The sequence below is a fragment of the Macrotis lagotis genome, chromosome 8, assembly GCF_037893015.1.
Source record: "Macrotis lagotis isolate mMagLag1 chromosome 8, bilby.v1.9.chrom.fasta, whole genome shotgun sequence".
Taxonomy (NCBI): Eukaryota; Metazoa; Chordata; class Mammalia; order Peramelemorphia; family Peramelidae; genus Macrotis; species Macrotis lagotis.
Window position 1 is genome coordinate 136886610 of NC_133665.1, and position 24084 is coordinate 136910693.

General features: G+C 39.8%; 1 long non-coding RNA gene across 2 annotated transcripts in view; it reads left to right on the plus strand.

The window, feature by feature from the left end:
• The window catches only part of LOC141494974 (uncharacterized), a 44018-nt gene extending 24820 nt beyond the window's left edge, over positions 1-19198 (plus strand). For both annotated transcript variants that reach the window (XR_012470603.1, XR_012470602.1), the window contains 2 exons: positions 17199-17346; positions 18758-19198. This is a non-coding gene — a long non-coding RNA (uncharacterized LOC141494974). The remainder of the gene's footprint in view (positions 1-17198; positions 17347-18757) is intronic.
• Positions 19199-24084: the final 4886 nt, after the last annotated feature.

A 24084-nucleotide genomic window follows, 5' to 3' on the forward strand; every position in this document is an offset into this window, starting at 1 on the left:
TGATGCAGAAATCCAAAAAAAGTCACAGTGAGTCCTTAGTCCATCCCAGTTCACCACAGTGAGACAGACAGGGGAATCTGAGACATTAGGCATGGGGCAGGAGAGAAACATGCTTTGGGTGAGAACTACAGCAATAGGTTCAGACCCACACTGGGGCACCACAACAGGAACTGGTACCAAATGGCAGCTTTGTCATTCACTAGATCGCAGATCCACAGCATAGAGAGAAAGGGATCCTCATTCTTGGGTAGGGAGTCTCTAGGCAGAGTACAGAGAGCAGCAGTATTAATGTGGCTCAAATTTTAGATAGAAAACAGGATCTCACTTTCAGTGTCTAGCCCATACTACAGAGGAATAACCACAGGACCAAAGGGAAGCCTCCAATTCTGCCTCTCAGAGCCAACAGAGTTTTGCAACTGGCTACAAGTCACAGAAAGAAGCAGTAACAGGACTAATCCAACCCCTTCCTCCACAACATGAAGTCTTAGGAAGCCGGCAAGAAGAATGGGGAAACAAAACAAGAACCCCAAAATGGTAGCAGGGATGCTCAAGACAGAAATGCAGATGAGAATAACTCCAAATCATTGACAAGAACTATGTGTCACAGAAAAACACAGCTGGGCATAGCCTCAACTAGAATTCTTGGAAGAGATGAAGCAAGAGTTTAAAATATTTTTATAAATGGAATGAGAGCACTTGAGGGGAAAATTGGAAAAGAAATGAGAGTTATGGAAGAAAGATTTGGTAAAGAATTAAGAAGTTTGGCATAAGAGGAACAAAACTTAAGCCAAGTAACAAACTCCTTGAAAATCTGAATGGACCCAATACAAGGGAATGACTCCATGAGGCAACAAGGAGTAATAAAAAAGAAAGTCAAATGACTGGAAAAAATAGAATAAAATGTTAGTTATCCTAGTGAAAAACTGACCTGGAAAACTGATCAAGGAGTAAAAAACATTAATAAATTTTGAGTTATCTGAATGCGATTACCAAAAATAAGAGAGTAAGCATTATATTTCAAGACTCTTAAAAGAACATTCTTATCTTATAAGGTCGAAGAGCAAAACAGAAGTAGAAATAATGCACTGGTCACCTCATGGAAGAAAACACAAATGGAAATTCCCAGGAGTATCAGAACTTAAATTTGGAGTTTCTAAGTCAAAGATAACAATACTGTAAGCAACCAGAAAGAAAGAATTTAAGTATCAAGGGGACACAATTAGGATCACATACTATTTAGTAGTGCCAATATTAAAGGGGTTGAGCAACTGGAATATATTTCAGAAGACAAAAGATATAGTCTTACAGTAATAACATTTATATTGTAACATTAACAGGAACATTTATATAGAGCTTACTTTGTTCCAAGCATTATATTGAGTTTATAATTATTTTCTCATTTCATGTGTCCAACAGCCCTGGTAGGTAGATACACTGATTATCCTTGTTTTACATATCAGGAAATTGAGGCAAGCAAAGGATAGGTGAATTGTACAGTAAGTGTTTGAGGCTAGATTTGAACTCAGTTTTTTCTGACTCTAGATCAGGCATTCTATTCATTGCCACCTAGCTGTCCCAGCAGTTTCCCAGCAAAACTAAATATAATGTTATAGGAGAAAAACTGGATTTCTAATGAAATAAAGGAATTCCAAGCATTCTTATTTTAAGGTTTTTGCAAGGCAAATGAGGTTAAGTGGCTTGCCCAAGGCCACACAGCTAGGTAAGTATTAAGTGTCCGAGACTGGATTTGAACCCAAGTACTCCTGACTCCAGGGCCGGTGCTTTATCCACTGTGCCACCTAGCCGCCCCCCAAGCATTCTTGATGAGAAGAACAATGCTTCAGAGAAACTCTGAAGGTCAAGCACAGCAGTGAAGAGAAATATAAAAAGAAAATGTGAAGGAAGAAGGATAAAGGGTAAGGATAAACAAGGATGAACTGCTTATATGTGAATATGGGGAGATGTTACACATGTAGCCTCTGAACCCTGTCACCAGCAGGGATCTTAGATCCTATTTACATTAGGTGAGGTTTGGGAATGAACCTATTTTGTCCAAATGATCTTCAGAAAAGAAGGGAAAGAAAGGAAAAAAAAAAAGGAATACACTGTGGTTGGGGTGGGGAGGGAAAGGAAACTTAGGAGAAAGTATCTCACTTAATCAGTGTGTACAAGTAGATACCTATCCTATGCAAACAAAGAAGAGATAGTAGGGGGACTGGCTGACACTTGAACTTCACTCTTATCTGGATAAGTCAAAGAAGAAAAGATAAATACACACAGGTGCAGAAAAAAAAACATTTCATTCAACACTGAAATAGAAGGAAAAGGAGAGAAGAGGGGAAGAGGGAATTAGAGGAAGAGTAGTTCACATACCTAGTAAGATCAAATGATATAATAATTGCAAAATACTTAACACATAATAAACACTATATAAATGTGATTAGCTTTGGGCAAAACAAATTCTGAAGATATAGAAAAATATTTATAGCTCTTTTTTGAGGTGGCAAAAAATGGGAACCTGAGGGAGTACCCACAGAACAAGTTTATATACCTGAGGGAGTACCCACAGAACAAGTTCTGATATATAAATGTTGTGGAACATTATTGTGCTGAACTCTTATCTGGGTAATGACCAACTACAGGACTGATGATGAAATATGCTATCTAACTCCTGATAGCAAGGTGAAGGACTCAGAATGCAAAATAAGACAAGGAGATTTGGGTCATTGCTAACATGAAAAATTGTTTTGATCGACTACACATGTATGTAATGGATTTGTTTCCCAGTTTTCCTTGTGTTCACAATGGAGGAGGGAGAGAAGGGTCACTTAGCACCATTGAGCAGGGCACATTTAGAGATATCTCTCTGGATCCAGGTTCCTTCCCCTAATTATGAAATCCCAAGTCAGTCTCAATTTAGATGAAAGAACCATATGTGAAAATGGTGCAATTAATCATCATGACTTTCCCCGATGACTTACTTCTTGAATAAATGAACAAATGAGTGAATGAATGAAGGAATAAATGATGATGAGATGAATGAACAAATGAAGTGGACATTCATGCCATCATTCTAGTTGCCCCACCTTTAGCACTTCTCTTTACCTCCTTCTTCTGTGATTTTCTAATATTGGCCCATAAGAACTAGTCCCTGCTAGTGAGAATAGAAGGTTTAATCTTCCAGAAGTATCTTCATTCTTTTGGAAAATGAAAAAAATAACTTCTGAACCCAAAGAAATGAATCTAATGGTAATAGTTGTCTGTGTCTGGGAGCCTGCCTCGTTTCCTCAGATCTCACTAGATCCTGTAAGGTAGTTGCTCACTTTGCTATACATAAGGCCAGCCCGCTTCATTATCCTTTATATTACAAGTCTTCCCCTTTCTTTGGATACTGGCCCAGGACCACCCCAGCATGGCGCCCCATATCAAAGAAGGCACTGTGCTCTATGACGCAAACAGAATTGCTGTAGTTCAAAAGAAATGTGAAATGTGCAAATCTAGAGATAGCTCTATTCCAAATGTTCATGTGGATGTTTTGTGCCCGACCTGGGGTAGCTCATATACTGGTCTAATCAGTCAGATATATTGTACACTGACCCCAATGTAGTGATGTCATTTTGGTCCTCTTTTAGACGGAAGGACAACAATCAATTTGCTACCAAATGCTCCCCTTCCTGTAATTTGTAGTGTTAGTCTTTTTTTTTTGGTAGGGGGTCTCAGGGAAGCAGGAAAGAAACCAAATAAATGTATAAATAGTGTTTACAAACACATTTATAGAGAGGATTGCAAGGGATATGCCTGCATAAATTGATCCAGATACAGACATATTCACATCAATACATAAATAAACTGACATTCATGACTACACACATTTTGTCTATGGACAATATATGCAGACATATGGATGTTGGGTGTCCAGTGTGAATGCATATGTAGAAGTGGATAGATTCAGATTGGGCTATACAATAGATGGATGTGTAAATGCAAAAATGTGTGTTTGTAGCTATGCAGTCAAATACATATGTGAACATACGTGTATATCATACGTGCACTTCTGTATAAAGTAGAGGCATTCATGCTTACACATACAGAACACTCTGAACCCACACAGATATAGACCTGTGTATAGAAATGAACACAAACACACCCACAGAAGAAGGAACCCAATTTGAAGCAATGGAAATGGTGCACTGGTGTGTGAGTGAAGTTTGTTTTGGCTGGGAGAGCTCTCCTCACTCAGAAGTAACGATTCTCTCTTGTGCCATCACTTTCCCTTTCGCCTTCGTGGACAAAGCTTCATTTGTTTTCCCTGGGACTGACAGAGCCCCAGTCCGGTAGAAGAAGCTCCCTAGAGGCCCTTTTAGCCATTCCATGTCCCTAGTTACAACCTGGTAACCTGGAAAATACACAGGATGAGGAGTCAGGAGACCTGGAATCTGGTCCTGGCTCTGGGTGCAGATGAGTTGTGTGGGGCAAGTTCCTTCCATTTTATTCAATAAACATGTTTTGAGTTTGGAGAGAGAGACCTTGGAGCATCGAAAGCCTTATGCCAAGGGAGAGAAAAAAAGACAAAATGGCATGGGTACTGCCCTTGAGAATCCTCCCTTTTCCCCTCAACTTGCTGATTGGAAAAATCAGGGTGGTTGGATAAGAAAGCATCTGCCATCTCTCCCAGCTCCAGTGTTCTACAATCCATCAACTCTCTGCATGAACCACCAGTTCTGACACTAAACTCCAAAGTCTCTTCTGATTCTAACAGTTTACTTCTATGTTCCCTTCCAGTCTCTCCATCCATGTTCTAAGGTCTCTTCCAGCTCTAATAATCTGTGTTCCAAGATCCCTTCCAATCTCACCATTTATGTTATGTTCTAAGATCTCTTTCAGCTCTAACAGTCTGTGCTCTAAGGTCCCTTCCAGTCTCACCATTTTTGTTCTATGGTTTCTTCCAGCTCTAACAGTCCATGTTCTAAGGTCCCTTCTGGTCTTACCATTTATGTTCTAAGGTCTCTTCCAGCTCTAACAGTCCATGTTCTAAGTCCCCTTTCAGTTCAGTCACTTCATGTATTAAGGCCCCTTCTAGCTCTGACATTCTATGTTCTAGAGCATTCTGATGCTCTGTGAGTCTTTAACATGCAAAAATAGGAGAATAATAGCACTTTCTAGGGGATGGGGAGGTGGTAAGACAGAGGTGCTTTTGTAAGGATTGCTGTTGATTCTCGGGTCCTTTGGAGCTTATGTGAACAACTCCAGGATTCCTAAGGGGAAACATCAAAGACTATCATATGTAAGACCCATGGGAGATACAAAGGTAAGTAAGCCACAGTTAGAAACTCTCAGACTTGAAGATCCTGAAAGGTCTTCTAATTTGAATTATTGAAATTATAAAAATAAATTAATAAATACAAATAATTTAAAATAAATAAATAGATAAATGTCCCAAAAGCAAAAAATCCACCCAGACCCCCTTGCCTGACAGATATTTTTTCAGCCTTTGCTTAGGGATCTCTGACTAGGAAGAATTCACTAACTTCTTCAAAGTATCAACCCATCCCACGTTGGATTAGTTCTGACTGTGGGGAAATTTTTCCTTCCATTGAGCTGAAATCTAGCCCACTTCACCCTCCACCCACCACTCCTAGTTCTTCCCTTTGACTCTAGGTGGAACAAATGTGATCCCTTTTCCATGTGGCAACCTCTCAAGCTCAAGGAACTACTGGGGGTGGGGTAGGGAAAGACAGATGTAAGCAAAATTATAAAATGGGCTGTGACATGGAGAGTAAGATATTGCATACAAGGCACTTTTGGAGGTTCAAGGCAGAGAAGGTCTATATGAGTTCAGTGGAAGAAGCATTTGAAAGAATGAGCAGAATTTCAGAAGGTGAGGATATGAAGGATGGCATTCTGGGCAGAAGGTCTTACATTAGCAAAAGCATAGAGGTGGGAAAACTGGCATCATATTCAGGTCACTAGTGAGTGGACTATTATTATGACTGGAGCATAGATAGAGAGCATATAGAGGGGAATCAGTAATTAGAAAGGGACATCATGGTCACTTGCCATAGGACTCTGAATGCCACAATTATATATCTTGGTTTTCTGCAGAATATAATGAGAAGATTCTTAAACAGAGATCAAACATTAGATGATTCTGCAAAGGGTGCTTGGAACAGATTAGAGGAGATGGAGAACGGAAGCAGAGAAATTGGTCCAGGAGTTTTTGCAGCAGTTCAGGAGGGAGGGGATGAGGGTCTTGAATATGAAAAGGTAACCAGGGATGATACTGACCATTTAGAGAGATAGTTGAGGCAAGATCACAGAGTTTGAAGTCCAGGGTGCTGGATCCCAATCCTGGCTAACCTGACTTGTTCCCTGTGTATATCTAGATAAATAATTTAACCTTCAGGCTTCACTAGGTAGTGCAGTGGATAGAGTGCCAACCCTGAAATCGAGGACCTGCATTCAAGTCCAGCCTCAGACACTTGATAATTACTAGCCGTGTGACCTTGGACAAGTCACTTAACCCTGATTATCTCGGATCCAGAAACATTTCTAGTTGTCCTGATTCATATCTGGCCATTGGTCCCAGATGGCCCCAGAGGAGAAAATGAAGCTGGTGACTTAGCCCCTCTCACTCAAATCCAATTCATGTGCTTGTCATGGCATCATCTCCCTCAATGTCATGGTCTTCTTCGAGAATGAAGGACTGACAACAACAAAGTGAGAGAGGGTTAAACTAGATGAACTATAAGATCCCTTCCAGCTCCATGATTATTTCAGTGTAAGAATGCTGATAAAGGGAAGTAAAGGGCTGATGTTCACCTGAAGAACAGGTGCCAGAGAACAGAACCTTTTCTGAGAACCGGTTGGACTGAGAGGAGTCACAGGCCCTGGGGACAGGAAACGGATGGTTGCTCAGAAGACAATCAAGCAATCCATTGATTTCACAGTCCTGCCAACCAAGAGACAGGCAAATCAAGCTAATTACCATTTTTCAAACTTGGAGGTGGTTTCCAATCTGGAGCAAAATGTAACCAGAGATACCTCACCAATCAACGAATAAGTCAAATATGTCAGATAATGAGCAAAGGAACAAACACCTCCTTCCCAACCCTGGAGGGTCTTGCAACACCTCCTGCCCACAGCAAAGAAGATTCTCCATCTTTGGAAAAATATGTAAACAGAAAGGCTTCTCCTGATAGTGAAGGACTTGGGAGGAGACCCATTCCACATTGAATATAGGGTCAAGAACTCAAGGGAACTTTAAAGGGGGAAAAGTCCCAGAGAATTTCAAAATGGAAACAGAAGGACACATTAGCAAATTTGGATGTTCTTCCTCCAGAACTGACCCCTCCACTGTCACCATAGAATGGACGTTCATAGATTAATAGGCATTTCTTTTGTGAAGTTGTTTTATATGTATGTGTATATTTGTGTGTTTACTTACATATGTGTATATTTATTTTGTGTATCTATAGTTTTATATAGTTAAAATATAGGTATGTATAAATCTATGGGTATGTGTTTATTTTGTGTGTATGTATTTATTCTAATTATACTTATGTTTTATATATATTTATTTTGTGTATGTATATATAACTGTGTATATACCCGTATATGGATGTAGATATCTATATAAGTGTGTAGATATTTTGTATCATTCATAAGTGTGTATGTGTATATATCTATATCTTATCTATGTATATAGTTATCTATCTACGTATCATATATATATATAATATATATATAGTCTTTATTTCTTTTGTACCTAAAACTGGCATCTAGTACACAGTAGATGTTTAATGAAAACTTGTTGATTAATTGTTCAAATCCCCAGATTAGACAGAGGACAGGGTTGTCCCTTCTGACACTTTAGAAAGGATTCTTTGCCCTCAGAGGCAGTAGAGTTACCAAAAGTTCATAGTTTTGGAGCTGGAAGGAGGATCCTTGGAAGAAGGGAATCTTGTTCAATCTCTTTATTTTATAAATGGGGACACTGAGGCACAGAATGATCAATTATTCAGCCCAAGGTCATAGAGCAAGTAAGCATCAGGGTCTGGATTCATGCCCTACTATATCAGGCCATTCTATAGTAAGATCACACCATAGATCTAGTCCCAGAAGGGACCTTAGAGACTAGACCAACCTCCTTGTGGAATAGAGAGAAAGCTGAGGCCCAGAGAAGGTAAATGACTTACCCAAGGTCACATAGGTGGTACATAGCAAAGATAGAAGTTGAGCCACATGTCTCTGACTCCAAAGCCAAAGGATTCTTTTCTCTGCACCATCCTGCTTCTATCTAGAATTATGATGATCAATTCTGAAGGCCAAAGTTGAGAAAGCATATGGCAAACTATATGTCTGGTGACTGGGATGCTGAGGGGACCACAGAGGTTGTTTGGGAAAACTGGAATGTATCACCTAGAAAAGCAGAAATGCTAAAGGGCCTCCAGGATTGTCTTGAAAGGCCTTCAAATAAAATACTCAGACTTGTTAAACTTGGCCTCAGGGCACATTACAAGAAAGGATAGGTAGAAGGTTCCTTAACAAAACCGACCAGGATTGTCTCAAAAGGTTGTGAGCTCCCCATCACTGGAGGTCTTCAAGGGGAAGTTGTTTAACAATTTCAGTATTTTGCTATCATTAAGAAGGAAGAGAGTGGAGTCAAAAGCATGCAGAACTAGAATAATTCAAATTAGGCTCGAATCCTGCCATGAACAAGTAACTTGAACTGTTTCTCCATCTATAAAATGAGAATAATATTTGTTGAACTTCCCTCACAGGGTCACACAAGTTTTAAAACTTCACCAAGACCTTTTGGGACACACCATATAACTATCTGCTATTTCAGATGTGCTCTGAGATTTCAGCTTGATATTCTATGTGTCTTTGAGTCTTTTAAGGCCAGAAGGTCTTACAGATCCTTCTCCACTTTTCCCATAATTTTATTTTTCTTTACAACATTTCAAAGGGAGATGAAGGAACCCTAAAACGAATTTTAGAACTTGATGGAAGCTTAAAGAGCATCTAATTTGTCTAATGGGAAAAAAGAAGGATTAACAAGAAGGCCATACAACACATTGAATCAACAAATGTGTATTCATCTCCATAAAAAAAAAATCTTCCCAGCCTGTGCTATAGAACAGGATTACAAGGCAGGTAGGGGGTGGGGGAAGACCACAGTTTTTTTTGAGAAATAAATTCCCTCGCATAAAGGTCAAAACTTGTGTTTTGTTGTCCTTGAGTCATTTCAGTCATGTCTAAAACTTCATGACCCCATTTTGGGGTTTTCATAGCAGAGATACTGGAATGGTGGTTTGCCATTTCCTTTTTTGGCTCATTTTACAGATGAGGAAACTGAAGCAAACAGAATTAAGTGACTTGTCTGGATCACCCAGCTCGTAAATAGCTGAAACTAGATTTGAACTCATGAAGATGAGTCTTCCTGATTCCGGCCCCCAGTATTCTCTCCACTATGTCACTTAGCGACCTATCCTACGGTACCTTTTTTTGGATCCTATATCTGAGGAGGCAGCTCAGTGGAATCATACTTATATAGGGATTTATAGTTTATGAGACATTTTTCTCATAATAAACCAAACACAGATAATGTGAGCATCATTATCCCTATTTTATGATATGAAAACTAGAGCCCCAAGGAAGGAAATGACTCTATCAAGGTCTCCTAATCAATCAATCAATCATTTAAGTGCTCACTATGTGGAAAGTACTTTGCTGGGTGCTGGAGACATAGGTATATAAAATGAAATCATCTCTGCTCTTAAAGAGCCTACATTTTCCTGAGGGCAGTGACATGGACATAGACTAATGTGGAAATATGTTTTGCAATACTTCATATGTATAATGAGTATTATATTTCCTTCTTTCTCAGGGGGTAAGAGAGGGCTGAGAAGGAGAGATAGAATTCAAGACTGAAAATATAAATAAATAATGAAAGAAATTCTAAAACACAGATAGAACACACCCACATATAAATATAAAGAGAATAGATGCAGAGATCTGTATAAGATTATTAGAGGTGAACAAGTATATTTGATTATGATGAAATACTATTGTGCTATAAGAAATGGCAAGTGTGGTGATTTCAGAAAAACTTGGGAAGACAAATATGAACTGATGCAAAGTGAAGTGAGGAAAACCAGGAGAGCATGGTACATAGTAGCAGCAATACTGTTTGAGGAAGAATTGTGAATGACTTAGTTGTTCTCAGTGATACAAAGATCCAACACAATCTAAAAGGACTCATGATGAAAAATGCTATTTGCCTCATCCCCAGAGAAAAAAACTGAAGGAGTCTGGAGGCAGATCAAAGCATACTTTTTTAAAACGTATTTTTCTTGGGGTTTTTTAGTCTGTGTTTTCTTTCGCAACATGGCTTATATGGAAATATGTTTTGCATGATTTCAAATGTATAACATATCTCAAAGATTGCTTATTGTCTCAGAAAAGGGAAGGGAAGGGAAGGGAAGGGAAAAAAGGATAGGCTTTGGAACTCAAGATTAAAAAGATTAAAAATATTTTACATGTAATTGGGAAAAAATAAAATATGAAAATTTAGGGAAATAGGCTAGTCCTTTCCCTCTTAAAAAAAGTCAGATCATTAGAATTATAGGGAGGTTCAAGAAAGAATCACAAAGAAGGTGATGCTTGAGTTAAATCTTAAAGAAAGAGAGGAATTTTATGAGATGGAGGTGCAAAGAAAGTGTAGTACAGACATGGGACATACCACAAAGGCTAGGAGATGCAAAATGGAAGGTTACCATTAAAGAGCAGAGAGAAAGTCAATTTGACATGAGCATAGGGTCTGAGAAGGAAAGTATTGAGGCTGGAAAGATGAGTCAGGACATCTGTTAAATGGTGGAGATTTAAATTGACCCCAGTAGGTATTGTTAATGAACAATCTTAGAATAGTTAGAAGACTCTTAGAAGAGTTCTCATGTAGATTGGGAAATTAAGACACTAAATGAATGAGTAAATAGTTTAGCAATCAATGGCAAGTTCAAGTCTTGCAATTCTTAAACAGACCATGCAAGGGTCTCTGTCCCCATTTTACAGATGAGAAAGTATAGTAGTTATTATATTCAGAAAGGTTGGGTGTAAAGCAGAAAAGTTCAGCAGAAAGAACTAGAGTCAGAGATCGTGGGTTTGAATCCTGATCCTGGAGCAAGATCCATTAAGCTAACTGGGTCTCAGTTTCCTCCTTGATAAATAAAGGGGTTTGACCAAATGACCCCTGAGGTCCCTTCCAGATTTACCATAGACCTGTAATTCTCAATCCTTGCAATGCACTCAAGGTTACCCAATACATATGTGTCTGAGTCAGAATTCAAATGGATTTCTGTCCCTCATTCCAGGTCTATCACTCCTTCTTTAACATAAAGAAACCTCGGTAAAACCATGCTCCTTATTTACTCCAAACTCAATTATATATAAATCACTGTGATTTGCCCAAAGGGAAATAAAACCGAGTCTACCCTTTGATCCAGCAATACCACAACTGGGTCTGCATTCAAAAGAGATCATAAAATGGGGAGAAAAGACTCACAAGTACAAAAAAAATATTCATAGGAGTTCTTTTATGTAGTGTCAAAGAATTGTAAATTGAGAGGATGGCCATCCATCAGGGAATGGCTGAACAAATTATGTTATATGGATGTGATGTAATATTATTGTTCTGTAAGAAATCATGAATGGATGGACTTCAGAAAAGTCTGGAAAGACTTGCATGAATGGATGCTGTGTGAAGTGAGCAGAACCAAGAGAACACTGTACACATTAACAGCAACATTGGATCATAATCAACTATGATGGACTTAGCTCTCCTTGGCAGTTCAGTGATTAAGGACAATTCTAAAAGACATGCGATGGAAAATGCCATCCACATCCAGAGGAAAAACTATGAAGTCTAAATGCAGACCAAAGCATACTATTTTCACTTTTTAAAATTTGTTTTATGCTTTTCTTTCTCCTGGTTTTTTCCCCTTTAGCTTTGATTTTTTTCTTTCATGACATGACTGATATGGAAATGTGTTAAACATGGTTATACATGTATAACAGATTATTCACTGTAATGAGGGTGGGGGAGGAAAGAGAGAGTGGTAGAAAAATGTGGAACTCAAAAGCAGACAAGAATGTGAATGTCTAAAACTATCTGCACGTAATTGGAAAAAAATAAAATAACATTCAAAAAAAGAAATAAATTGGTGTAAGGAAGGGAAAAAAAGGTCATAGCACTCTGTCAAAGGAGGTGGGGAATTTGGGGTGGCTGCTCTACTATTTTAACTGTGTGATCTTAGTCAAATCACTGTAATTACTATGGGCCTTGTTTTTCCCCATCTATAAAATGGGCACTTTGACTAGAGAGATTCCATGGATTAATGCCTGGGAATCAGAAGATCTGACTTCAAGTACCTGCAATAGTGTCATAGAAAGGTAAATTATTGCAGTGGTCTGGAAGTGTCCAAAGACATCATCTTCTCTTTGATGCTTTCCCTATTCAAATCATCATCCCCTGCCCTAAAAACATCTTCCTGTAGACCCTCAGTGCAAGATGTTGGGCAAGTCACAGCATTTCTCTGTTTAGGGCAACTAGGTCATATAATGGATAGAATCAGGAGGACAGAAGTTTAAATCTGACAGAAGTCAGGCACTTGACTCACACTAGGGAAGTCATTTAACCCTGACTGCCTCACATCCAGGGCTACCTCACATTGTCCTGATTCCTATCTGGCCACTGGCCCCAGATGGCTCTGGAGGAAAAGTGAGACTAGTGACTCAGCACAGCCCCCCTCATCAAATCCAATTCATGTGCTTGTCATCACTTCCCTGATGTCATGGTCTCCTTTGAAAATGAAGGGCAAGCATTAGCATTATCCATTTCTCTGTGCCTCAGTCTTTTAGTCTGTAAAATGAGGGGGTTTGAATTGATGGTCTCAAAGGTCCTTTCTAGTTCTACCTCTATGAAATTAAAAACTAGAAGTAAAAGGTTTTGTTTTCCAAATGATCTTGTGGTTTTAATCCTAAGAGGAGGTAGGGTTTGTGGTCTGGCAGAAAAAATGTCCTGTTGTTTCCACTCTGCCACTTCCTGGGGGCTGCAGTCTTCTGGCCCCCCCAGATCCCAGAGGTTGGCTAGAAGAGAATGTAGAATTCTGTCTCTTCTCTCAGAGAGGTATTTCACCAGTTACCCAACTATTCTGAAATGTGCTTTCAGCAAAATTGTGAAAGGCCCAGGAGAGCAGAGGCAAAGGGTAAGTTTGGCAATCCTATCTACCTCCCCCTCTCCATCTACTCTCCCCCCTCCTTTCTGATGCTGAAGATGAGGAAATGAAATGGGGTCACAATGAGTTCCAATGTGGCCACAGGATCTATCTAAGGGAAAGGAGGATATCTATGTTTGCCCTGGCTTGAATATTCTTGCATATCTCTGGTCACAGAGATTGTGGGCACACTCATCCCCCCCTCCCCAATGAAAAGGGAGGGAGAGAGAGAGACAAAGGATGGGGTAGACTGAGACAGAGAAAAAACACACACACAGAGACAAACAGTGGTCTTGATCGATGGGAATAATAAAATCTCTGAAATGGTCACAAGTATTCAAATTCTTTTCATTTCTCCATTTGAAGTTATAATTATATAAAAGATGGTAACTGGTTCCAGTCCAGTGGAAATATGCAGTATGAATTTGAAAAATGGGATCACTTAACCCAGGTCTTCAAATCCCAAGTGCTTCCCATGATATCACATTGCCTCTTGAGAACCAAGGAACTAAAAATTAAAAGAAGTTAAGAAGTTAATGGGTTTCAGAGACCTGGGACTACTTGAGGGCTCAGCTCAAAAACTGCTTTCTTTCCTATAAAAATTCTGATTCCTCCCTATAAATGGGGTGCCAGACTTCCTGGACATGGCAGCTCTGGCCTTGATTTTAAAAAAGGAGATTACATTCATGCTTTGCCAGCAGTTTCTGGCAAATATTGATAACCTTATTTCCTTACCTCAGAAAAATGTTCACTAGAATCTGCTGGCTTTGCCCAGTTATATGGATCAGAGCTAGAAGATAAAATTTAAGTCTTGCCTCAGACCCTAAGGATCATAATGGATGGAAGGGACTCAGAGGCCATCTAGTCTGATGTCCTCATTTTCCAGAAGGGGAAACCTGCAGAGATGAGGTGAGCTGATCCACAGTACAAAGGTAGTCACTAATGAAGGCAAGATTTGAACCTAGGTGGTATGACTCTAAAGGCAACTACTTTCCAATGATTAAAGACAAGTTACTTTTTTCTGAGTCTCACTTTTATCATTTGTCAAAAGAATGATAATAGCATCATCACTTCCTACCTCAGGAAGTTGTGGGCAAATCACTTGGAAAAATTTTAATTCATTAGAAATGAGAATGGCCAACAGGATCTTACAACTCTAACTCCTCACCAAGGGATGGCCCTATTGGAGCTGTCATTGAATAAACAAGAGTAGATATTTTTAATCTATTTTTCCAGGACCCTTTATTACATGCAGTTTTTATCACATCATGATCTGAAAAAGATGCATTTAATATTCCTGCCTTTTTGCATTTGATTTTGAGGTTTTTATGCACCAATACATGGTCAATTTTTGTGTAAATCCCATTTACCATAGAGAAGAAAGTATATTCTTTTCTATCCCGTTCTATTTTCTCCAGCAGTCTAACATATCTAACTTTTCTAAAATTCCTTTTTTGGGGGGGGTTGTTTCTTTTTGCAAGGCAATGGGGTTAAGTGGCTTGCCCAAGGCCACACAGGTAATTATTAAGTGTTTGAGACTAGATTTTAAACTCAGGTACTCCTGACTCCAGGGCCAGTGCTCTATCCACTGTGCCACCTAGCCACCCCTAAAATTCCTTCTAATTGTGTGATCAGATTATCTAATTCAAAAAGAAAGATGATGAGGTACCCACTAATATAGTTTTGCTTTCTATGTCTTCCTATAACTCATTTAGCTTCTCTTCAAAGAATGTGGATACTATACCACTCAGTGTATACATATTTAATATAGATGTTACTTCATTGCCTAAAATATTAGTAGATATTGAGAAACTACAGTGGTTAGAGTACCAGATCTGAATTCAGGAAGATCTAAGCTCAAATATAACTCTAGATACCAAATAGCTATGTGATTCTGGGCAAGTCATCTAACCTTGCTTGCCTCTGTTTCCTCATTTGTAAAATGAGTTGGAGAAGGAAACGGCAAATCACTCCAGCATCTTTGCCAAGAAAATTCCAAATGGAGTCACTAGGTGTCTAATTTAAATGAACGAGCAGCAACAAAGAGCAGACAAAGACATTATCCTCACTTGGGTGCTCTCTGAGTTTTGCTATCCATGCAATATTAAGAGATGCCTTTAAAGCCTTTCTCAGACCCAGTAATCACTCATTGAATGGTTTCCCTTAAGAAACATAGCGGTGACTAGACTACTGAATATGAAATTGGTGAGATCAAGGTTTGATTCCTGCATTGTCATTTGATAGAAAACTCTTTGGACTTCAATTTTCTCATCGGTAAAATGGGGATGATGATATTCATCATACTTACCTCATAAGATAGCTGTTAGGGTAGATGGAAGAGGTGATAGATTTGAGCCTGGGAGACTAATTAGGAGGTTATTGCAATAGTCCATATGAAAGACAATGAAGCTTGCACCAGGGTGATGACTATGGGAAAGGATAGCAAATGTATATGATCTTATGGAGATAGAAAAGGCAAGATTTGAAAACTGGTCGATTCTGTTGGTTTGTGATAGTGAGGAGTAAATAGTAATACCACAATTGCAAAGCTGGGGAACTAAAGGGATGATAACCCAGAAAAGAATTGTTTTGGGAAAGATGAGTTCTGATTTGGATATAGGAACATAGATTTTGAATTTGAAGAGATCTTAGAGGTTATCTATTTAGGTCCTCGTTTTATAAATGAGGAAACTGAAGTTCAGAGAGGTTAAAAGTTTTCAAATTTCTGTCTTCCTGACTCCAGGTCCAGAAATCTATCCACTGTTCCATAGGACAGAAGCCTCTTTGTGTTGAGATGGCAATGGTTTGGGGGTATCTAACCAGTTCAAAATGTGGGACAGGAGGTCAGGAGACTAGGGTTAGATAATAGATGTGGGAGTCAGCTGAGTAGACCTGGTCATTGAATCCGTAGGACCTGTGAGTTCACCAAGTGATGCCATAGAGAATAAGAAGAGTTGAGGAAGATGTGAGATGATGGAGAGAGGAGAGAAGTATGTAAAGTGCTTTTACAAACCCTAAAATGCTACATAAATGTTGGTGTTTTTACAATATAAGAGATCCTTTAAATGTGTGTGTGTAGAAGTAGTGTAAAATCATATGAATTTTGTGTGTGTGTGTCTATAACCAAAGTTAGAGATATTCTTAAGTATCAAACTCAGAGCCCCTGTTTTGAGACCTAGGAGTAAGATACAGAGACAAGAGAAGGAAAAAAAGTCCTAGTTTCCCAGAATCTCAAAATTGAAAGTCCCATTGTTGGACAATGTGTCCCTCTTCACCCAGGCTCATATAAAGAAATTCCATACTTCAGAGTAGCTCTGGGCTCATTAAGAGGTAGTAGATAGAAGATAGATCTTTGATTTTGGAGGCAGGAGCTTTGGCTTTGAATCCCACTAGCTTTGGGACCCTGATGTTGAATCTCTCTGAGCCTCAGTTTCTTCATTCCCATAATGGAACAGTAATCCTTGCATGATCTATTCTACAGGGCTGCTAGGAAAGGAAAAGGTCCATGGATGCAATGGAAAGAACAGTGATTTTGAGGTCAAAGGACCAAGATTCAATCTTTTCTCTAACAGTCATTTAATATCCTCTATTTTCTCATCTGTGAAAAGAAAGGACTAGCCACCTGAAAAGTAGTAGTTATATGTTATATATGTTATGTTCAAATTCTACCTGTGTGACCTGGGGCAGCTTCTCAAGACCTCATTTTCCCATCTATAAAATGAGAGGTTTGGACTAAATGGTTTCTGAAGTTCCTTCTGTCTACCTCTGTGATCTTATGTACTAGCCAAACGAGGGTGATTACTATTATTGAGGGACTGTAAACCTCTTTACAATTGCAAATTATCTCTTTACAGTTTACAATGCACTTCCATTAAAGTGACCCTGTCTTTTGGTAAGGTAGTTATATTTATTTCTTTTTTGCAGATCAGGAAACTGAGGTTCAGAGAAAGAATGGCTCCCAAGCTGATCCAACTAATAAGAAGTGATACTCAACAGAGTATCAGAGGACATTGTATGATGAGCATGAAGATTGTGAAGAATTGGGAGAGGAAAACATCTAAAAGGAGATAAGGTTAGTCCCTGGCATATGAGAAGGATAGACAGAAAGGATGAAGAAAGGTATCACAGAGTAGGTAAGATGGTGGCATTGCATAAACTATCATGATATTACATGGAATCCTGGAAAGTTTGATCTGGGAGGGATCCTGGAGGTTACTGAATCCATCTCCCTTATATTACAGAAAAAAGACTGAGATCCAAAAGAGAGAAGTGACACATCCAAGGTCACATTTCAAGTCAAAAGGGTTAGAAGGCATTGTTTCCAGTACTTTTCTGAAAGCAGATTTTGAAGAGTAAGGAGATGGGAGAAAGAGTACATGAAAGTTCTTTGCCCCAAAGTGGGGAGAGACAGATGGGGTCACAGAAACAAGCTTCTGTTGACTTAACAGTTTTACTCCATTGAGCCAGCTCTATCTGGAGAACTGTGCTCATAGCATCTTTGTCCTGGTACAAACTGTACCTTATGAAACTCTCCCCTTTACAGTGATCTGAAACAGACCCCTATTCCATTGAGAGCTTCTGCTGACCTCTGCTCAGCCACGACTTTGTCTATCAATTCAATGGCTCCCCTAAAACACAATCCCTACTCTACCCTAGTCTGAGTGTCAACAAATGGGGGAAAGGGATCGCCCTTGCGTTCTGGCCTGGTTTTGGCTTCAAGTCCCCGAGGTTTCTCAATGTGTTATGGGATGTTGCAATGTCCTGGGTCCTTAGCAACAATAAACACCCTCGTCAGCAAGTCTCCCCCTGTCCCCACATGTCAGCATGACTAGTTCTGAGTCCTAAAGGGCTCTTCAAGGACAAAAAGCCTTCTAACCCTAAAAGAATGGATCACAAATGGTGGAATCTCAGCTACTGCTTCAAATCAACAATTGGAGATATTTGGAGACAGTTTTTGTCCCAGTGCCCATTAAATTATGCCATGAAATCAAAATAATTATTGGCATTTTTATGGATCTATGAAACCTTTTACAAATACCCTTTCATTAATGTTACAAAATGGTCTTGGGAAGCATAGTTTACTATCATGCCCCATTTTACAGAAGAAAAAACTGAGGCTCAGAGATAAAGTGATTTACTCAGGTTGATGCAGCCAATTGTTGTCTGAGGTACAAATCAGATCCAGGTCTCCTCAATCCAAATGTGACTCTCTTTACATTCTTGGAGGTAGGTGGTTGCCAATTCTACTTGGGGCCAGCTTCACACCTAAATCTACTACCTTTGTACAGAGAGGGTCAGAAATGTAGTTTGCACTTTCATCAGATTTCCTCAGTTTCAGGGAAGAGGGACAGATGCTGAGACTAATCTGATGTCTATTCTTAGAAGACAAACTCATCAGGCCACAAACTCATTAGAACATTAGAACTGGCAAGAAAACTTAGAAAGCAGTTTCTAGGGATTAATCCAAACTCCTTATTTTACAGGGACTACCAAGGCCCAGAGGAGATGTGATTTACTCATCCCAACTACTCCCAAGAGTGAAAGTGTGAAGAGAGTCCAGGTTTCCTGACTCCCAAGCTACTTCAATAGCCGCCATTTGCACTAATGTGTAGTGGAGAATGGGACACAAGAAGGATGACTTCCTACCTCAGCCCATATGGTTACTACAAGATGTATTGTTTTCTTTCAGGAGACAAATGATTTGCCTTTTTGGACCCATTTCCTTGGGCTGCGGCAATGCTTGGCTAGGTTTTCTGAAGTATCTGGGCTGCCTCCTCTCCTCTTCCTCCCGGGAGAATTGGGTCACTTTAGTTCTTGAGCAATAAACAGACAATCACTCCATTTGAATACTTCCGGTCCCTTAAGTCTGGATGTACCATATTGTTTGTCCATGTGCTGAAGAACCAAGAGCACATGTATGAAATGAGAAGAGTTGAATTAAAATTCAATTGTGTCAAAGTCAAATCAAAATGGGACCATTGAGTCTTGCATGAGGATCCATATGAGTTGCATAATGATTTAGAAAACTTTATATTAGCATTATCTATGTTTTATTGTATTTTATTTATTTTGTTAAATATTTCCCAAGTACATTTTAATCTGGTGCAGGCAGCAGTCTGGAGTATTGTGGGCAGTCGGGGGCCACATGTTTGATACTTGTGACTTAGATGACCTCTAGGATCCCATCCTACCCTAAATCAATCCTATGATCTGAAATAATTTCTTTTTTTTCCTAAACATCTTTTTCTTTATCTATAAAATATGGATGGGAAAGTCACTAGAGAGAAAGAACAGTACAAAGTGACCCTGGTCTAGTCAATTTACAGGTTTGTTGTAAGATTAGACCAGGGAACCAAGGGAACCAAAAGAAAGGTTTATGTAAATATAAGGAAAATTCATTTATGGGATCATAACTTTCCTATCATTCCACCTTTCCCTATGCCTTACCTCTCCTAAACTTATTTTTCTTCCTCATAAGAACCTTTCAATCCCTTGGAATTCCCTCAAGCCTTCACCTCTGCTCCAACTTGACTTCCCTTCCCATTCTGGACCCCTTTGTTAACCAACTAGTTTAACTGGAAACTCTCTTCTTCTCTAGAATATTTTTGCCCCGTTGATCTTTTGACATTTAGATTTTGCCAAATCCCAAGCCTGGATTAAACCTGAGCTCTGTCTCCTTCACTCCTACCATTGTGTTACCTAATAGAGCTATCAAAAGCCATGCTAATGAGCCAACTAGGTCCATCTAAATGTATGACATCTAAGCCAATGAGGTAACGAGTTAGAATAATGCAGAGAGGACTAGACAGAGAGATCTGAGTTCAGATGTGACCTCAGACACTTAGTCATTGTGTGACCTAGGGCAAATCTGCTTTCCTCATCTGTAAAATGGGGGTGATAATAATAGCACCTACCCACCAAGATTGTTGGGAAAGTCAAATGAATCAATGGATGTTGAGAGCAAACATTAAAGGGCTAGGTCCATGTTAGCTAGAAGTGGTGGTAGGGGCACTACTAGTAATAATAGTAGTAATGTTAGTAGTACTGATAATAGTGGTAAACTCAATTGAACCCTCATAGTGGGAAAAACAATCTACTCCACCCCCAATTTAGTTTCTATCCTAACTTCTGCCCACACAGAGGCAATTTCAAACCTCTTGTTTTCTCCTCAATACTCTGATACCATCCCCTTCCCCCCATCTGAGCTTAGATTTTATCTCATATTTTACTGAGAAAATAAAGAATACCCACTGGTCATGATCTATCTTTCCTCTCCTTTCCAATATCTCAACAACCTTTGATATTACACAGTGGATAGAGCACTGACCTTGGAGTCAGGAGAACTGGAGTCTGAATTCAGCCTTTGACACTAGCTGTGTGATCTTGGGCAAGTCTCTTAACCCTATCTCATATCCAGTGCCATCTCCAGTCATCCTGATTCATATTTAGTCACTAGACTCAGATGACCCTGGGGAGGGAAGTGAGACTGGTGACTTAGCACAACACCCCCCCCCCTCGTTCAAATCCAATTCACGTGCTTGTCATGGCATCATCTTCCTGATGTTATAGTCTTCTTTGAAAATGAAGGACAAGGGGCGGCTAGGTGGCAAAGTGGATAAAGCACCAGCCCTGGAGTCAGGAGTACCTGGGTTCAAATCCGGTCTCAGATGCTTAATAATTACCTAGCTGTGTGACCTTGGACAACCCACTTAACCCCATTTGCCTTGCAAAAAAAAAACCTAAAAAAAAAAAAGAAAATGAAGGACAAACATTATCTTTGACCCCATCCCTTTCCATTTTCTCTAGAAGATTGTCTCTACTCTCACCTCTCTGATGTTCAGTCTTTCCCTATCTACTGATTTTTTTCTCTACTTCCTTTTAATATGCAAAAGTCTCTCCTGGATCCAGTCATTCCATTGAATCTCTTATTACTTATGCCCTATTGAAAGTCTAATAAAAAATAGCCTCATCACACTCATTGCCTCCAATTTCTTTCTTATCACTTGCTTCTCAGTGTGATATTCCTAGATACTCGCCTCTTTTGACTTCCAAGATATTGCCCCTTCCTGGCTCTTCTGGTTTCCTGACCACTGCTTCTTAGGCTTGCTGAATCATCTTCCATAGCATGGGCCCTAACTTGAATATTGCCCAAAACCTTGTCCTAAGTAGCCTATCCCCCCACCACACACTCTCTCACTTGCTAACTTCCATCAGCTCCTATGGGTTTCTAGAAATGAGAATCACAATACAGATCTGTCTGCCTGCACCTAACCTTTCCCCAAAGCTACAATTGGTAATTTCAGTTTGAATATCCCCATAGTCTTTTCATACTCAACATGTCCAATACAAAACTCGTTTTCTCCCCAATCCATCTACTCTTCTTCTAAACTTCGCTGCTCTTTTTCGGGTTCCACTATCTTTCCATACATCTTGGTTCCTAAACTATTCACTCCTCACTCTCCCTTACTCCATATATTCAAATCTTGTCGAGTCTTCTCATCCTGCTCTCCTGCTCTCCATTTCTCTATCTGACTCTGTCTCTCTCTCTCCCCCATCTCTCTATCTCTGTCTCTCTCTGTCTCTGTCTGTCTGTCTGTCTCTCTCTGTGTATGTCTGTTTCTCCCCATCTTTGTCTCTCTGTCTGTCTGTCTCTCTGTTTCTCTCTCTCTCTCTCTCTCTCTCTCACCACTTTTACTAGATGATCCGAGTAATGTTTCTAAAAGCCTAGGATTACAAAGGAAGCCATTATACTGAAATAACTTCTCAAAATATATTTTAAGTTCACTGATTTCAGATTAGGAAGTCCAGATCTAGTCCATACCCTCTATCTCATGGAGGAGGAAATTGAGACCCAGAGACAAGATGATTTGCCTTCAAATTCAGAGTTCTTCTTCTCCTGGGAGGATATTCCCCACACTCCAGTTGTATTGTGGTGTGAATCATCTGCCCCTAGGCTCTGGACACCTCTCACCTGTGGTCACCTGTCACCTGGGCTCGACTGATGAGTCACCAGTGGTCTGTATAGTATTGTTCTTTTCTGCTTTCCCAGACCTCAAAGCGGTAGCCTGGGCTGAGAGGGCAAGGAGGCCCTGGGAAGCCCAGGCGGCTCGGCCTTTCTCTCCTCTTCTCGGTTTCCCTGTGGGCCTCTGTGAATGTGGCTCTGTTCTCAATTACTTTTATCAATGTCTTCAAAGGCCTGCCGGGCCCCCTTCCCTCCACCCTGATGATTCCCGGGAGACACACACCAGATTTGAGATGGGGACAGACAGCAGGAGGGAGTGGGGCCCTAGGCTGGCTATAAAGTAGTAGAATAAACAGAAACAAAATGTACCAGGAGATGCTGAATGCCGAGGCCTGGGGCTGAGCCACACAGAGGAAATGGAGGAGGCTGTAGCCAGCCAGCCAGTGGATGGAAGTCCTGCTTGGGATGAGGATGAGGGGTGGGGGTGGGGGGGAGTGGAGAGAAAAATACCCTATTAGAAACAGTAGTGCCTCTGACTCCCTCCCTTCTTGTCCTCTTTTATCTGTTTCCTCATTTTCTTTTCTCTACTATCCATGAAGGAGGAATTATAAAAGTTCCCATTTCCACATTTATTTATGATTTACATGGATCCAACATACCATGATCCCTATTTTGCAAATAAGGAAATTGAGGTTCTACCTGTTTCCAGTCAGGAAGGTAATAAGCATCGGCTAAGAAAAAAGATCTGAAAGTTTTATCAATGCTATTGATTTTTTATATCATAGCCATTTCCAGATTTCTCCCCTCCCACCCCCGAATCTGGCTTTCCTTTGGGATGAAGAAGAACAGTTCAACAAAACCATACTGAAGGTGCTGTCTGATGATGGATGAAGTATCCTGCTCATCCGTCCCCTACCTCTCTTCCAAAAGAAGGTAGGTCTGTGTTCATATCTATTCTCTAATAACCTTCCTATGTGATAGATAGGATTTCGAAAGCCAGAGAGGTGGGAGTCCTTCTCTGAGGTCATACGAGCAGCAAGTAGTCACACCAGGATTCCAACCCAGACCTTGGGACCTCTAAGTCCATTCTTTAATTCCACAAACAATGGACCCACTGAGATTTTGATCTTTGCTTGCTAGGTCCAAAGATCAAAAGTGATAATCAATTAACTATCGAAAGATAACCCAATCCGAGGGTTATTTCAACTGTACCAAGCTGCTTCTCCAGTGATGTGTCCAACTCTAACTCCCTTCTTCCCTTCTGACCTCACCTACCTCAATTTCCTATTTGAAAGAAGCAATGCAGCTACATCTGATCTTTGCTTTGCTGTTGTCTGGTATGAACTTGGACAAGGACCCCCTGGAATTGTTTTCTTATCTGTTGAGTTCAATTAGATTCAATACAATACAATATAAAGGTAGTGAAGTATCGTGAGCATCACATTGGACATAGTCAAGATCACTTGAATGCTATCTCAAGATATTTATTAGCTTTGTGACCCCCCAAATGAGGCCTTACTTTCCTTGTCTATTAATTTGTGACCCTAAATGAGACCCACTGAGCCTTAGTTTCCTTGTCTATAAAACAAAAAGATTGGTCATGATAAACTTTGAGTTTCCTTCCAGCTCTAAATCTATGATCCTAATAATTCAATTCATTTATTAAGTATTAAGTATTTATTAAATTCAATGACAAAAGACACAATTCCTGCCCTCAAGGACATTATGTTTTAGAAAGAGGTCACAAAATGGCACTAGGCAGCTAGGGATACCACAACTCAGTTCAAGGAAGGAAATTCTGTGAAATGGGAGGATTGAGGAGTCTTCAAAAATAGGAGCACTGAAACT